Source organism: Zootermopsis nevadensis, unplaced genomic scaffold (assembly GCF_977971745.1).
Source record: "Zootermopsis nevadensis isolate Lab colony 2312 unplaced genomic scaffold, Znev_1.0 Znev_ptg000023l, whole genome shotgun sequence".
Classification (NCBI taxonomy): Eukaryota; Metazoa; Arthropoda; class Insecta; order Blattodea; family Termopsidae; genus Zootermopsis; species Zootermopsis nevadensis.
This window is the reverse complement of record NW_028259155.1, coordinates 7,095,573-7,113,821: the sequence shown is the minus strand read 5'-3', so window position 1 is coordinate 7,113,821 and position 18,249 is coordinate 7,095,573. Positions and strand designations below refer to the sequence as shown.

Genomic DNA, 18,249 nt, shown 5'->3' with positions numbered 1-18,249 from the left:
AGGCAAGTGAAGACAGCTGAGAACTCAATATGTAGCAAAACTAGCAATGCCATACTGGTAACTTGAAGCTGTGAGCCAAAGAACATGAAGTATTTCCATGGCCTTGAGCTTGAAGTTTGGTGATGGCTACACTATTTTTCTTTCTGTTTTTGGGTGTAACACGACACAAGGAGACACTTAAAGCTACTTTCATGCTGAGTCACATAAGAAAAAAAGTCTAAACAACACTTATTTTCAATTTCAGTGACTGGCTAGTACTTGGCTTTCAAATTCACCATGCCAATTCATCATGCCAGATGCCAGGCAGCTGACTGCTCCGCATTCAGTTGAATGCTTCGGCCGCCTGTCATGTATATCGACTAGTTTATGCACGTGTCGTTACAAATTTCATGAAGTTACTGCTTGTGGCTCGAAAACCTCAGATTATTATAATGTGTTTTCTTGTTAGTTTACATTAATCACACCTTAGGTTGAATTACATAAAACCAAGAGCTCATTATTATCATACTGTTAATGGACAAGAAACTTACATCCGGCTTTCTCCTGACAGAACGCCTCTGGGTACGGGGGTTATCCCATATGTCAGAGGTGTCTGAAAAATTTAGAAGAATTGGGAACCGATACAACATCAGGACAATCTTTAAAACCGGACACACTCTCCGTGGTTTATTGAGTTCCATGAGACCAAAAACAGCCGAGAGACAGACTAGGCAGTGTGTGTATGGAATACCGTGTGATTGCGGTAGATGGTATATCGGCGAAACCAGCAGACCTCTGGAGGTACGCTTAAAGGAACACAAATATAATTTCAGACAGGGCCTGCTGGAGAAATCCAGATTGGCCCAACATGCGTACGAAGAAGATCATCATGTCTGTTGGGATGGAGCCAGAGTATTATTAACTGAACCCAATACCATCTACAGAAAATACAAGGAGGCTGCACACATGGCACTACTCGCCAACCCTATCAGCCAGCCTAGTTTGGATTTATCTCCTATTTGGATACCTGTCATCTCTGAAGAAATCCAAGTTGGGCATCGAGTTTTGAATTAATATTCATGTGTATTTATTCCCACCTTTTGTGAGTTTTTGTTTTTTGGCTTTATCGTGTTTATGAATTTTGATTTCTACATACTATTCTTTTACATCCCACGGATGGATGGTGTGGTAATGCCTTTTTATTCCGGGACTTTCACTTTTTTACTTTGTCTGGAGATGGGGATTAGCTCTATCTAGTGGGCCCAACTGTGTAGGAACCTGAAGACGGAGATAGAGTCCCATCTCCGAAACGTCGTTTTACGTTTTATATTTACTAGACGATGGATAATATCAAAGAAAATTTTTATTCAATTGACTCTTCACCATCGTCAAGAAGTTTTAGATTAGAATAACAGAAACTACTTACAAAACTCCAGGAAAGCTTATACACTTCAAGTATATCTCGTAGAAGTCACAGGCCTTGCGACATCTTTTAGTTATACACTGTACCTAACCACACACACTGGTCAAATTTAAGGCACCTGAAAGATGTCAACTCTTCTCGAGTTTTGTACTTTGACTTCCCTCAAATAAAGGGCACTGCCTGATGGACAGTGGTCCACATAGCACTTGCATTCACAGCTCATGTGTCTTTGTACGCACTGAACAGAAGATAAGGTGGATAAAATATTTACCTCTTTAGAGCAGACAAACTGTTTGCATAAGCTGTAATCTGCGACAGCAATGTGGCCTTGAATGTCTACCAATATATGTTCCGGTTTTATGTCTCGGTGTATGACTCTTATCTGAAACGAACAAATTAACAAATAAATTCCATGTACAGAATTGATAAAATATGGTATATTTTGCATTCTTATTGTGGTAGTGAGATGCAGTATCAGTATTTTGCTTTTCTGTTACATGTCACCCAAACTAAGCTATCATATTTATTGCTATTATTGATAAAATCAAATACCACTAACCCTAACCAATCTGAACTGTAACTGTGGCATCAACCATGATTATGAGTGAGGATCTACCTTGTTTCTTATGTGCACAGAGTTGACATGAAGGTGTTTGAGGCGCTAGACAAACCTTCACCTTTACCATCACCACCCAAAACATTTAATTTATTTTCAAAAGTAATATTGTACATTAGTCTGAGTGACGATTGTACATTTTTATTTCTGATTTTGTTTATATTATAAGAGTCAAGAATACAATACTCAATGTAATACATTGGCATTGTCCTGCACTTTACACAAAATATGTACAGAAACAGACACATTAGAATTTGGAGCGTACGAAGGAAACAAGTAGAAAGAGAACAAGAATCTAACAAAAGTGAAACAGAACCTGTTAGAGCATATGCAAATATAAGAACTCGTATGAGTCAAAGGGGGATGTTCTCCAGAATGTTCAATTGTATGCTCCATTTTGATGTTATTAATTTTTAGTTACCAGTTTTTGTTCAGATGATGAACCTGGTCAACTTTCCCTGCTTCAACAGTAGAGTTTACAGACTCTGGGACTTCACAGAAAGGGGTAAATCGAAATGTCAGTATCCAGACGGATAGTACACTATTAAAATAATTCTCGTTTAGTTCCTCAATTCAAGGCGAGGGAGGGGGGTAGGCTCTTCTAGCTTCTAGAGGAGTGGCACAGATGGAGGCTCAGGGAAGGTGAGAACTACCGAACTGCAGCTAATGCGATATTAAACTTTCTGGATTCAAATGCCAAACATCCATCCAGCCAAAGTTCTTTAATTAATGGAAAGACTTCCAGAAATTAGATAATGATGGTCTTTTAGGGTAGAATATGTACCATGGTACCAAAGTTTATGAGTTAAGAAAGTCCTAGTTCACAAATTCTTTACTGTGCGTGGTTGAAGCTAATGGTGTTACAGCCGCTTCTTACCACGAGGTAATTAGCTGAGATAATGAACAAAATGCAGACAGGACTGGTGAAAGACACATAGCTATCAATATGGTGCCTAGTGTGGTCTGTTGCCACACTCCTGTCAGTGATCCAGTTCTTCTCAGGCACACCCCAAGTCACCACAGTTTTCGGAGAGTACAGATTGCCTAATGGGACCACGCAACCGCATACTGTTATGCTAAAAGTCAATAACATACAAGTTCCATGGCCACCAATCAGTACAGAAGAAAATTGTCATTGACTACATAAACATGACAATGCTAATCAAATGTGCCCCTATAAAAGCTGAAAGAATTATTCATAGGAAATAAGCTACAATTACTATCCTCTGCTAGTATTTCATACTTTTCCCACAGACATTGTAAATGATTGGTATGCAGTGATTAAATTACACATTGAATTAAACCAAGAAATTCAGTAGCCACACAATCAATCAAGTACTTTTAGGTTTTGTAGTACCTTGTTACACATTTGATTGCAGAGAACTGCAGTTGGACTGTTTGCCTACCTTACGCAGATACTCCACAGCCTCAATGATTTCTGCCAGGTACAATCTTGTTTCATCAACTGAAAACACTCCTCCCAACTCCCGCAACAGATCGAACAGGTTGCCACCTACATAATAGTCTGGAACAATAATAACAAAACTTAGTTACCATAAGGACACTCACTGCTACCAGAGGACAGTGCAAACTACTCTGCTGTATGTTCAGTTAGAAAACAGTGTTATTGCCAAATGACGCTCTGCACAAGACTGAAAGATAGTTCACCCTTCACATGGTTTTCAGACAAGATAAATATTATCCCTACCCTTCTTCCTATGGTCCACATGGTGGTCATTGTCTGTGCTGTGTTATTAAAACATTTAACTGGCAGTGGAATTTATTTTTACAGGCCTACTATGCACACTGTCCACTCCTCTGTAAACGTGACTCACAGAAAATGAACAGAACAAATATGTGTCAAGACCACGGTACACAGCACTTGTTAGTCGAAATGCATGTAGGACGTGCCAAACATTAGTCAGTGGGAGACTTTCACATGCATACAGCTTGTCTCTCTGAGCAGAGAACTGAACTGACGTAGAAGACGTGACATCTAGCTAAATGCATTCCACAAACTATTGCCTTTAGAAAAAAATATTTCCACTCTTAAAGCAGCCCGTGTGAAATCTGTTATAATGGACTAGTTACAAGTGACTTGACTTACGTACTGAATTCCACATAAGCTAAGCAATACTTAAAACACAATGATGGGGTAGTACACTAGAAAGCTTCAAAAATAATGCAAAACTAAGCATTAGTATCGATTTTTTGACAAAAAATTATTAAAATGTACAATGAAACCACTGTTAATAGGACCACATTAATGACTGTGATGATTAATCATTCATATAAGTACAATAATCTCTAAAAGAATTATCAGTCCTTTTTAATCTCCCCCAACAATTATTCTGTAATTCATAATGGATTGAAAGTGGGTGAAATTGATTTTAGTGTGTCAATACTGACAACCTGAAACATTTATCTGACTGTAATACTTTATATCAGAGTCATTTGATCAGCAGGATTCTTCCTGTTTAGGTCGTTATCAATTTTCAGACTGCAGAATTTTAGTTTTGCCAACTCCTCCACATATTTTCCATATTTTAAGACTCTTCAATTGTGGAGAAAGTGGAAGCGTTTTGAACTGAAGTCTTCCGCATGGTCCATGCTTTAAGTTACTTAACAATACAGCATCTATGAGGACATCTAACTATGCCATAAACATTTTAGTAACTTCCTCACAAACTCAAAGCATGTACTGAAAGGATCTGACAGTACATTTTGCACGTCTTCCTTAACGAGTTATTGTGATCCTACTGCGTACATGACATTTCTTAGACAAAAGTTGTTCTGCTAGGGATGTAAATCACACTTTTTACCTACTGAATTTTTAAAAGAAATCACCTAGAAACAATGTCAAAAGTCTCCAAATGTGTACTTTCACTATGCTTCATTGTCTTAGTACATAACAGGGAAAAGATTGAGTTTAGAACTAAACTACTTAGATACCTTATAGTATTATAACTAGAAGAATGGATGCCTCTTGATTTCCAGAATGCAAACCTTCCCTTTACCTATCTGTTTTATGGGACCCTTCTCTAAAAATCTGTTGACAAAATATGCCACATGCAAGCAAAATCTTTCCTGTCTAAATAAAAACATATCTGTGACAGAGAAGCCAAGCAGATTTGTCATTGTTCCAGATCACATACTTACTTGGCCCCCACAATCCCCTCCCCAAACAGGAATATCCCTCTAAAAGTATATTTATTTTCTCACTGTTGACCAGTTCTATAAGTGCCAGTACTGGCAGGAACAACTGACTAGTCACTTAGCCTTGAAGATGGGAGACATTAGAAATTTTTGAAGCATGAGCAGTGTAACTTACTCACAAATTGTTCCATCAGGCAGAAACAACCCACATTAATTTTACCTGACTTTGTCTTAAATGTATTAGGTGTTGAAAATTACCAGAATGAATAACTGAACTTGAAGACAGAGAACTAAGCCGAGAATTGAATGTATTTTAAACATGTCAGTGTGTCTGTGAGATCTTAGATATGCTTCTTTGCAAAATCAGCTGTGAAATAATTTTGTATTTCAGGCATGTTGACAAAAGTAGTTGGATGAAGGAATCAAAATTAAACAGTGAAGAGGGAGACAGATTAGAGTTTGATTCCTGCCTGTCCTGATACAAGTTCTCAACTCATGCTGATTTTCTGGTTGTATATCATGCTATGGACAGTGGAGCATAATTCAGTTAAAATAATTGAAGATTATGTTTGCAGTAAAGTATTTCTCTTTAATGTGATCTTCAAAGAAATTCCAGCTATAAGAAACGTGTCTTCCAGGTACATAGACAAAATAACAAAAAGTGCAACCCAGAATAGTGTCATATATATTATCATTGTTGTGAAACCTAAAACACTACATTAGCTTCTGTTTCAAATCACTGATAATTTTGAATTTAGTGAGACATTTTCTCCTTCACATGTTTCTGTTCTTTTCATAATCTAGAAACAGGAACTTGGTTTAAACAAAACATTTGTTTTATTCATGTGTATAGCAACTGGATTTTCTGAAAATACTGATCTGCTTTTAAAGTATGGTTTTGCAATTAGTTTATCACATTTTCTTTCCTATCATACTAGTTTTCTGTCAACTGTATTTCTTACATTCTCCATTGTTTTACCAAAAACACTATTATTCATCAATTAAATTTTTTTTCAAAATAATTTGTTGCTGTTTTTCTCATTTCTGTGTTGATGTCAACATATTTTTGAAGCCAAAATTCTAAAACTATGAATTGTAGTAACTTACATTCTAAGTGAAAAATACTGTTTTAAATTTCTGTAATAAGGACATATTTTTCTTTGTTATTCAGTTAGTTTTACGTTCACTGGAGCCAAATATAAATCATTATGTTTATCATGCAAGTCTTTTGGATAGAGTAAATCAACTTCTAATATGTATCCTGTGACTGAATTAATTGGTATTTTAGTAACATCAATATTTACATTATCTAACAATAAACATTTAATTCCTTTATATGGTAAATACTGACTCACAGCCAATCCATATACGTTATTTGCATCAAGGGGTCAATTCCACATACTGACCATTTCATGTATTTATTATTTTGCTTAAACATTTTTCTTGGTACATTGTGATATACCACCTCTTACTCCTGTATCAATCAGAAATCTTATCATATTTGTTACTAATTCTAATTCAATTTCAGTCATTTTTAACATTGCATCCCATGATAAACCAGGTGCCAAAAAATTCCAAGCTTGATCTAATCCATATGCTTTTAGACATGTTTCTCTAAAGTTTTCAAATATATCCGAGCCGTGATAGCTCAGTCAGTACAGTGACTAGCTACGGACTGGATGACTGGGGTTCAATCCCTGACGTGGGCAGAGGATTTTTCCTCTAGCCTCTGCGTCCAGATTACATAGGAGTTGGTGTATTATATTAATCAACGTCCAGTGAGGTGTTACTTAAATATGGTTTTGTAAAGAACTTACCTCTTATGCTCTGTTAAAAACCGTAATCTTTTTGATTTATATTTTAGGAATTAACTTGTTTTCGCCACTGATGATGACCTCTTGAGGTCGAAACGCTTTTGGCAATAGTGTCCTTCAAAGTGTAAACAGTTTTGTTTGTATGGATGTTTTATATCCCAATGCACTACACGGTATGCAAGGTTTTAATATCCTGAAAGTTCATGTTTTTAGTAATTCATTGTATATTTATTTTTGGGATTAGTCTAACAGATATCCATTGCTATAAGCAAGCATTCTAAATCTCAAAAAATTTATGATTGTTAAAATACTAACGTTACTCCTTGGTGTAATTATGATAAAGGAAATTGTTATTTTATGAGATTTTATACAGTTCTGACTGGTTATGTATTCATAACGAAAATTGTTCTCCATATTCTGTGATAATCTTGAGTACCTTGAAACCTTTCAATTTTAATGTTTTTATTCACGACCTTTGAGTTAAAATTAATTATTCCTAATTTCTCCAACTTGTCGATTGTTTGGAAATCTATCGATATATAAACCTGTCGATGATTGCAAACCCTGCAAGCTGGTCTCGATTCGACAAACAGTGGTGTCTTGAAAATATATGGAACTTGATATTCAGAAAACTAAAACAACTTTCATACGTGAGGCCAACAGTTGCCAATGTACTTTCTATTTTAGCGGTGTTTTAATTTTGTGATCTTAGTGCATAAAAGATATTGGTGTTATGTTAGATAGTAAATTGGATTTTTATTGCCATGTTGATTAAGCATATTCTGAGATATTAGGGCTTAATTGTTATACTCGTATTACATAGAGTTTATCTTCTTTAGATGTTTCTTTTCTATGATAATGCTATAATTAGGTCAGAGGTAGAGTACGCCTCGTCAGTACAAAATAACATTACATTGACTGCGCCTAATAAATTAGAAAATATACAAAGAAAATTTGCCATTTTGTGTTATTCACTTCTTTCATTTAGCACTTTATGTAATTATGGTTCGATTTAAAAGATGTTGAATATTAGATCATTTTATTCCAATGATTTTATCAGGGCCCATCGCCTTGATAATGGAAGCAGGCAGCACTTTGAAACGCAGGTAAACTTCTCAGAAGACAGCCATCTTCATATTCTTCATATAATTAAATGACACAATGAGCAATATTAGTGAGAAGTGTCGTAATACTATTTACGATACATTTTCTCAAAAGACGTTAAGTAAAATTTATTAGGCATTTATTATTTCCTGCACGATTCCTATCTATTTATATTCAGCGACCTTCGGTTTGATTGAAGGTTTCCGTGTTTGCGCGACCAATCCGCCGGCACGCTATTGCAGGTTTCCCGCAGCATTTGATTATAGATCCTTTGTCACTGACGCAGTTACGAACCGACATACAGCAGGCTACTCGATGTTGAGATAGATTGAATAAAATAAAACATAAATTATAAAAACTGGATATGGGGACATTTGGAGCGTGACCAAGGGAATATTATAAATTAGTGTGAGAGAGAAAAATCACTGGTAAAAGAATTGACGATTATTTGAAAAACAAATTATACATAGGAGAATGTGCCCAAGAGGCTAGAAGAAATATAGGATGACAGAAAATTAGTGTTTGGAGGCTGAAGGGTGTTAGAGGAATTGATTGATCCAGAAAATATAATTAGGAGCATAGTTAGAAAGAAAAATGATAGACTGCAGAAAATTTGGCTATTATTTAAGCAAACTCAAAGAGAAATGGAAAAGGCTATTGATAGAATATAAGGAGAAATCATTCCCAGATTAGCGAAGAGCGAACATGATTGTGGTACAGTTTAAAATAGAAATACGGGATGTTAAAATTGGTGCAAATAAATATCAGGGAATTACGTGCATGTACCAGATTTCAAAATTTCAGTTTCGATACCAATTTGGTGTTAAAAGCCATTAGGGCTGTTATAGGTAAAGCGAAATAATTCAGGCATTGTATACAATTCTAACTTTAATAAAGTATGGTTTCCATTGCGTAGTTTTAATTTCTCCTAGGTACTGTATGTAAATCCGAGGTATTCTGTGAAGTTTCAGAATTAGGGCAGTAAGAACAAACACAGACATGTTGGTAAGCCAGCTTTTAACATATTACCATCATCGTCTTCCATTGTACAGAATGCACGAGAAATACGTATTTTAAATTACGTTTGTTGGCATTTTATAAAATGGCGGATGTAGTATTTCGACTGCAGCAGGGCCATTGATCTGAGCAATCCATTACAGGCTACTTTATCGGAATACTTTATCGATTGACATCAATCATATTTAACGGGCTACAGGTCCTATCATTGGATTCAGATCTGGTAGAAGATTTAGAATGTGCATGTTAGTAGCTCTTATTATTTCTTCGTCCTTTCTTTGTTTTATGACCTGTGTAACAGAAAGCTATTAAAGCAACTACAGAAAGATCTTATGAAAAATGGGATTTAAATTGGATTGTTCTTACACAGAGTTTATAACAGGATTGTTGTGTAATAATGATATTACATAAAACATCTACATATATGAATCGGCCATTTTCAAAGCCACTTGATGACACAAAATTCACTTTCATGAAACCTAAGGTAGAAAAAGAATCAGGCCAGAAAATATTTTATTTCACCCTTGTTTCATTTTTGGCAAATAATAATTGTTATTGGCCCCAAGAATGGCTAGAAAGTCAGTTTTTGACACGGCTATAATTCGCTAACATCTTTTGTATCTGTTCTTATAGCTGAAGTTACTTTTTTTGGACTTGTGTTGTTTCTGTAAGTACCCATATAATATTTACTCGTGTGGTTATTCTTCTCTTTTCACTTTTGGGGTAAACTATTTAAGTCTCCGTGGTTTTCAGTGGTTTCTTAGTGGTCAAAACCTGATCAAAAAGCCACTAATAAAATAACAAGTGTTCAGGACACATCGTTTTGTTGAAAAATATATTATAAATAAGGCTGCGAGCGCGCATTATGGACATTTACTGGTACAGCGAATATTGCATTTACCCCTGGCGACTGGCATGATACAACTGCTCAGTTATCTCAAGAAAATTAATCAAGTGGTTTTAAAAATTACCTATTAATATATAACAGGCAATAGTCGGTCCATTTGACTGTCCTTTTCCCCTCGGTGGGATAACCTTCGGATAATTACACGCTTTTCACAGTTTTGAAAATTATCCGCTAGGAGTCTACGTAAACCGCATCTTCCTAAAATAATGAAATGGCAGACTAAATAGTTCCTCTTGGACACACAAGACCGACAAAATTATTGTCTTCTTCCTAACTTTAAACTTTGTCACAGATGAATAAAAGAACTTATTGATCGGTGTGATTCATGCGAAAAGAAAACAGGCAAAGAAAATGTTCCCTTAAAAAGAAGCAACCGCGGGAAAATCAAACTTTCGTATATTTTGGAAAATTAGGGTAAATAGTCTAAATAGTTGTATTTCATTATATTCCCATACGTCTCTTCATAGAATAAATGTTAGTACAAAAGATGTTCCTCCGGGAGAGACGACGCTGGAATAATTACAGGTTTTTTACTTCTAAACTTAGTCACAGAGGTGTCGAAAAATATGCAATGACATGTTTGTCCTAAATGGCGAGTCACAGAAATAAATAGTAAAATGACAGTTCTTCTTTTTCTGTATCGTCAAACACACACAAACTTGTTCAAAAAGTTACACACCGCATGTCGCAGGAAAAGTGGAAATGTTAAGTAAAAAATTCATTAACCTACATTTTACCTTCTTTGTATTCATACAAAACTGAAGTGAAAACAGTTACATTAAAAGTGATAAAATGGAGGTCTAATTCTTCATATTTTTTAAATTATTTCCAAGCACATTCACGATCGAGCAGGGTTGTTCTTCAGAAGTTCATAGTCACTCAGCTATTCAAGATACTTCAAGTCTTTTATGGAAATTTAACATCTGTGACCGTGTTCAGAACTGCGCACCACCGGTCCCTATACTCAGCTACAGTCCACGACTGTAATATTGAGACTTGCAAGTCTCAAGATTACAGTCGTGGACTGTAGTTGAATCGTTTCCACGCTCTGTTTATTTATGAATCGTTTTAATATTATCCTCCTATCCATACCTAGATTTCCCACGTGGTATATTCCTTTCAGGTTTTCCAACCAAAACTTTTACGTACGAGTATTGTCAGGTACATCACATCAGAAGAACTTGCTCTGCGGAACTTAACAACGATATTCTTCATAAACATTGCCTCTTAGTGCAACGGACTGTGTTATATGTAAAGTATCACTCATTGAACATGATTCACATTTAACTGCAAACACACTTGCTGCTGTTGTTACAGAATGTACTCACTTTTTAATAATATCAGCTGTAGCCTGAGACAAAATCAGGGCACGTGCAAGAACTACGCCGAACTTAATTATTCGGATTCCTCGTGACGCTGAGATGTTAATTTACTGCAGTTGCGCTAATTATATAAAAGAGTAATAAATAACGCCTCAACTTTAAGTATGAACATATGTTTTGATGATTGAAACGCTTGTGTCACTCACTCTACAATCAAACGTGTTAAATAAAAAATAAATTTCAATAAGATATATTGAAACAGCAATGATTCATAGGTGCATTATCATCGTTACAATTTACATTGTGCTTAGTGTAAGGCTTACACTAATAAACACCTTTAACTATCGGACTTGCTGACTGAAACTGTTTTCGGGCCTTGTTCAAAATTTCACCTCAAGGTGAAACAGTCCGGATCAAAACATGTTAAGAGAGACCTATGTACCAGACGCTCTCGTGACACTATTATTGATAGTCAAATAGTTTTGAATTCCCGACGTTTGATACATTTCAGGAGGAGGTATGCATATATCTAATGGGATAATTTCGGCGTGTTTGTCGTCTGGAGGTAGATTAGGTGGACATCCGTGTGCACGGCGACGAGATGTAGACGTAGAGTTCAGACACTCGTTCGAGTAAGGCAGTCGATGATGGAACTGTGTTCTCAGTCGTGAATCTGTGCAGTGATACGACATTGCCAACCCAAGGCATCCGATCACTAGACCAAGACTGAGGAATCCAACCAGAAGTGCGCCGTGGTAAGTAGCGGGAATATCTTCTGGAGCATCAACATCTTCGATTCCTGGTCCAGGAAAATCCGGAACGACAGGAAGGTCTTTTTCGTCACCATGCCTAGCGGGAATCCCTTGTGCGGCACCATTATCTTCAGCAACTAGATTAGGATGTTTAGAGACCTCTCCCGAGCGTTTGACGCATCGTTTGAGGAAAGGGTTATAGAAACCACGGGACACACAGCGGCAGATTCCAGTCGCTGTTGTTCTCCCTTCATTGACGAACTCGTTTCGGTTTAAAACGCATTGCATGGCGCCTATGCAGTCATCGTGGCTGCTGCATCTGTCGCCATATCTTCGGAGGGTAACGCAGATTCCTGGAGGCGTGCAGCGGCAAGATGTCGGCTGACTGTTGCAAACCGGATACAGAACCGCGCAGTTGACGTCAGTCCAGCATAAACGGTCATGTTCTGTAATGTTTACTGCACTCATAACACTACTCCTCACAAAGACAAAATTGTTTGTATTTTCACTGACACTGCCACTGCTTGCTGTTGGCACCAGTGGGACTCCTGCTGTGATGGGGATGATCAGAAACATGAACTGAAACATGTTTCTCGCACCGCAGTGAGGGCTTGCGAACTGACGCCGCTTTGACAGACAAAGGAATATTTTCACCAGGCCGAGAAAAAGATGTTCAAATAAGCCTTCGCGTGTGTGTGTGGCGACGATAACTTGTGTATCTTCTGCATCTTCGGCTCTTGAATGAGAAACATCTATAAAGGGAGCATATTTTTTGTGTACATAAATGTGGAGTCCGAGGCACTGCTCTAGGGAGGCGTTGTATTGGATATCGAGTTCATAATTCACTTCATTGATTCCCAACCTGCAGATATCAGCGTTCCGGTGTCTACATTTCTTGGCAACCTCACATTTAGTGACGTTTGAATACATTTGGTTGTACGAGCACCTCGCTTTTACGGTGTGGCAAGACCAGAACAGAATAATACAGAATGTGTGATGGTTACACTTTAACACTTTCTCCTGTGACATGAAATCTCTTTGCAGCACTACCACTGATCTGAGTGTTCCATTGGTCAACACTTTCAGCACCAGTGCACTTGTCTTCAGTTTATGACAAAACAAAAAACAAGCGAACAGTATTTTGTGTTCGACTGCTGAAGAATTGCACGTGTCTGTAAGACTTTTGAATGGCATTATGAACTGTACGGACATCTGGATGTAGCCGGCGATAGAGAGGTTAGTGTATGAGTTTGCTCAGACAGAAAACGAGGCCCCTCCCTCCCATCCCTTGTATTCTTCGAGGTCTAGCTTTGGTGGTTCTTGCGTCACACAGCGTGGTTGCGGGAGGTGAGACGAGGAAGCCTGTCTACGTATCTACCTGCCTGCAGGTGGCCACACTGAAGGTTATTCATGAACCAACAGCACGCTATCCGATCTCCTACATTCCCCGTAGGACCTTAACATGTGCTTCCAGGGCACAGATGTGGTTGTGGGAAGAGTCGAAGTTTGACGGGAAAGGATGCAGAGAAAACTCACGGATGAACCAGAATGAGCCAAGTGTCTGAACGGGAAACTGCTCATCATTTCATTTGTATCGAGAGTGAAAATAGTTTTAATGTGTATAAAAACAATTACGACCTCTTATTACACTTTTCCGTCTTCTGACAGTCAAGATTCAGAATCCATTCTGTAACATTGAAACCGACTACATTTCGTACAAATCCTTGGACAGAGGATTTTTTTGCGCATTGCAAAACATCTACTTGCACCGGACTTGAAAGTAAAGAAAAAGGCTCCAGACAGAATTCGAAATCTTGTTTCCATTGCTTTTACAGCCAACTCAAAGCAGAAAAGCAGAACTGATGACAAAAAATGTATGATTTTTCTGTAATGAACACTCGATTGTGTACAGAGGAGAATACTGATCAAAGAAAAGAACATCATCTTGTCTAAATCCGCAACGAAATCCCAGCTATTTATCACTGATCCAAAGAAAGGGCCATGAAAGTTACTGAATAAATTTAAATTATCGAAAATGCGTCCTTAACTTCAAGAACAAGAAAATATATGTAACAACTAAATTCGCGTCTGCTGTTAGGATTTATTCCTGTTCCTTAAACAAAAATAAATAAAATATTGAGTTATGCGAATTCTGGTATTTCCTTTGTGAGATATAAACATTTACATAGATGTTTAACTACAAAACGATCCTGAATCTGTTTTCATGTAAATCTTCTGTAACGTACAGACACACTGATAACCGAGGCGGTGTGTGCATATCTGTGATAAATGTAACAAAACTGAGGGAAGTATTCTAACATCCACTGTAATGAACACGTGTAGAATGTTCGAGAACAAGTCCGGATAAAAGTGAACATCCTTCCAATGGCCTTGAGCCTTTGTTTGTGTGATCGATTTTGTGACGAGAAAAGGTAAAGGGCATGTGACATTTGAAATAAGGTCACGACGTCATGGTATTAATATTATAAATTTTCTGTGCAATCTGTTACTGCTTTTACAGTTTTAAGTTGTTTTGCATCTTGTTAAAGATTATATCACTAAAATCAGTATACATGTGGTTACCTCCCTCAGGCCCCGGAGTAAACTGTTCTTTTCAATTGTTGTGACAAATAAAATAAAATGCCGACGTTTCAGAGGTGTTAGCTACCTCTATCACCATCTTTCAACACAGTATTAGTTCTACTCCAACTTTAGTTTGTTTTAAAAACGTCAAACTTATCGTACTACAGGCACCAGTAACTTTGATGAGTGACATCGAGATAACTGATATCGATGTGTAAGACAGCGACTGTGAAGTTAAGTCGACGAAAGGGCAGTTGGTTTTAAAATCGACTTTTGGTCCTTTCGACTAAGAAGGAAGAGCTATGATTACTGCATCAGCACGCCTACGACATGTTTCTGTTGAACTATATTCCAAAACGACAATCCTTTCGGTAACGAAAAATTACATTGTAATATGCAGAAAGAGGAATTATAGTCCTAATTACAATTTGCAGCTTGAAACAAGAGAAAATGTTTCTTGGTTCCTTGAATTTATACCAGGAATTAAAATTGCCGTTATTTTTACCCAGAAAATGAAAAGATATTTCATAGTTTTTATCACGGAACTTTGAGAATATTATGGCGCGTCCTCAGGTTCAAAATGGTGGAGAAGCCCTCCAGAATATTGAGAGTAGTTACAAATACGTTCAACAAGCACTAGCTGGCAGCTGACAAGGGGAGGTCTTCCAGCTTGGAGGTTGTGAGTGGACATCAGATGACAAACTTGGAAATTCAGGTATCTCTATAGATTTAGCCGTTTGGAATTTCCTTTAGAATATCGAATCAGGAATCCAAGACAACAAGGAAATATTGGGATTTAGCAAGATATAAGTAAAGTAAGTAAAGTTTGTCCCACTATACGCCATGTAGGCGTTTGGGGTGAGTGGAGGTATAGCTCCTACTCATTCTTGACCTCGGCACTAGATGGGGTGAGTGGTCAGCATCACGCCCCGGCCGGCTTTACCCCCGGGAAAGGACCCCGGTACCCATTGTAGAGGAGGCTGGATGGGCCCCAGAGCCGGTCTGGACGCAGAGGCTACAGGAAAAATCCTCTGCCCCCGTTGGGGATCGAACCCCGGTCGTCCAGCCCGTAGCTAGTCACTATACTGACTGAGCTATCCCGGCTCTTTAGCAAGATATTGAGGAGAATAATGGGCTCTAAAAGGAATGAAGCGACAGAAGGCTATAAGAGATTCCAAAGTGAGGAGCTTCTTAATCTGTATCTGCTCTTCAACAAATATGATTAGAATTATCGAATCAGGAAAGAATGAGATGAGCGGGGCATGAAGTACGCATGGGGAGATGCAGAATTTTGGTTGGTTAACCTGAAAGAAAGAGACCACTCGAAGGACATCGGCTTAGATGAGAAAATGACATTAAAATAGGTCTTTGGGAATTAAGAATGGGGGATGTGGATTGGATTTGGCTCTGTATAGGGACCGGTGGCGGGCTCTTTTGGACACGGAAACAAACCTTCGAGTTCCATAAAAAGCGGGGAATTTTTTGACTAGCTGGGCTAAATATTTAGCTTCATAAGGACTCTTCATCATAGAGTCAGTATGATAATAGTCGTGATTGATAAAAGGAACGGAGAGTTGATCTATCGTCGTCTATTGTAATATATCTTGTAATTTATTTGGGTAACGAGTAATTTATCTGCAAATTTCAGTCACAATATCGAGACATAAATCTATTGTGGTTTTGTATACATATTAGCAAGAGTGACGTTATATCTGGCGCACGCAACAGTTTAATTGCATATTTTAACGTTATTTCTTTACCTTATCTCTAATTTTCGAAATGAATGAGTAAGAATCTTATTTCTGATCAAAATAGCCCATTCTCTAAATACTGGTTCTGATGATTTTATGTATGAAGAAACATTAACCTTTAAGACAAGTGACAAAATATTTCCACTGATTTTAAAACTTTTTAGTCTCTGTTCCTGTAGACTGAAATGTTTAAACAGAAAACAGGTCAATGTGTCATGGGCTTTATATTACAAATTTAATTATTTTTAGGACGTCGTATTGTTATTCTAAATCTTAAATGAAATCTGATTAATTTTTGCCAGTGGTTTAAGGCTTACCACATGCCCAGCCCATCTCATTCTTCTCGACATAATCACCCTGGCAATACTGGGGGAGGTTCATTATTATGCAGTTTTCTCCACGCCCCATCGTCTTCTCTCCTAGGCCCAATTATCCTCTTCAACACCAAATTCTCAAACACCTGCAATCTGTGTTCCTCCCTCTGAGTGAGAGACCATGTTTTGCACCCATACAAAAAAACAGAGAAAATTATTGTTTTGTATATTTTAATCCCCAAGTTCTTAGAAATCAGACGGGAAGACAAAATATTCTGAACTGAGAAGTAGGAAGCATTTCTGGAATTTAGTCTCCTCTTAACTTCTTCATGAGTATCATTTTTATTTCTTATTGTTGTTCCCAAATATTTGAACTTTGTCACACTTTTAAAGGATTTGTTAGCCACCCTGACACAACTCTGCCCGCCTGTATGCTGACGAGAAACTACAATGTACTTAGTTTTTTCTGAATTTACTTCTACCTGTCTACTAGCCTCTTAAGACTTCTGTAATGGCTAGTTCAGCTTCATCTAAACTAGGTTCTGGCACCAACAGCTCAGCTGTATGCATTTTAATCTGTCTTACATCAGCAGTCCCATGAACATTTAAGAGCTGGTTGAAGAAATGTTTCCACCTATTTAAAAGTTTTATTGGATCTGCAAGCAAATTGCCACTATCATCCTTTACCAAATTGGTCTGGGGTTGATATCCTTTCTTAAAGTTATTAATGCCCCTGTACAGGTCTCTGATGTTTTCTTCCTTATTATTTGTCTCAAGTTCAGCAATTTTGCCCTTCAGGTATTCCCTTTTCTTAGTCCTAAAGGTTCTACTAGCCTCACGTCTCACGTTACATAGATTATCCGCATTTGTTTTGTTTGGGTTCTGCAACCATTGAAATTTTGTTTGCTTCCTTCGATCTATTAATTTTGAACATTCTTCATCAAACCACGGTTTATTTTGCTTTCTCCTGTAGTATCCTAGTTTCTCTTTTGCTGAAATTTTGATGCAGTTTTTGACATTTTCCCACTCCCTGTTGATGTCCACACTTTCATTATCCTCATTTGTCTCTAAAATTTGAAACCTATTCGAAATTTCAACTTGATATTGTTCCTTTGCCTCTCCCTCACTTAATTTTTTCAAATCAAATCTTTCTGTGTCAAAATTTTGTTTAGTTCGTCTACTTACTGAAAGCCGCTCCCTCACTTTTGCTACCACCAGATAATGATCAGTGTCGCAATCTGCTCCTCTGAATGATCTCACATCAATTACATTTGTCTGCCTTCTCTTATCTACTAAAACATGATCTATTTGATTGTGTGTTCTGCCATCTGGGGAAGTCCAAGTGTATTTATGAACATCACGGTGTGGAAATTTTGTACTTTTTACAATTAAATCTTTTGACGTAGCAAAGGTTACTGCTCTAACACCGTTATCATTACTAAGTGCATGGAGACTCTCGCTGCCTATTGTGGGTTTGAAGATGTCCTCCCTCCCAATTTTTGCATTGAAAT

General features: G+C 37.4%; 1 protein-coding gene across 1 annotated transcript in view; it reads right to left on the bottom strand.

Moving 5' to 3' along the window:
- LOC110831701 (RAC-beta serine/threonine-protein kinase A-like) overlaps positions 1-18,249 on the bottom strand; it is a 29,387-nt gene that overhangs the window by 3,542 nt on the left and 7,596 nt on the right. The window contains exons 2-3 of the mRNA XM_087354341.1: positions 3,425-3,543; positions 1,674-1,784 (exon numbers count right to left, since the gene is read on the bottom strand). The gene's annotated coding sequence lies outside the window, so the exon portion shown is untranslated. The remainder of the gene's footprint in view (positions 1-1,673; positions 1,785-3,424; positions 3,544-18,249) is intronic.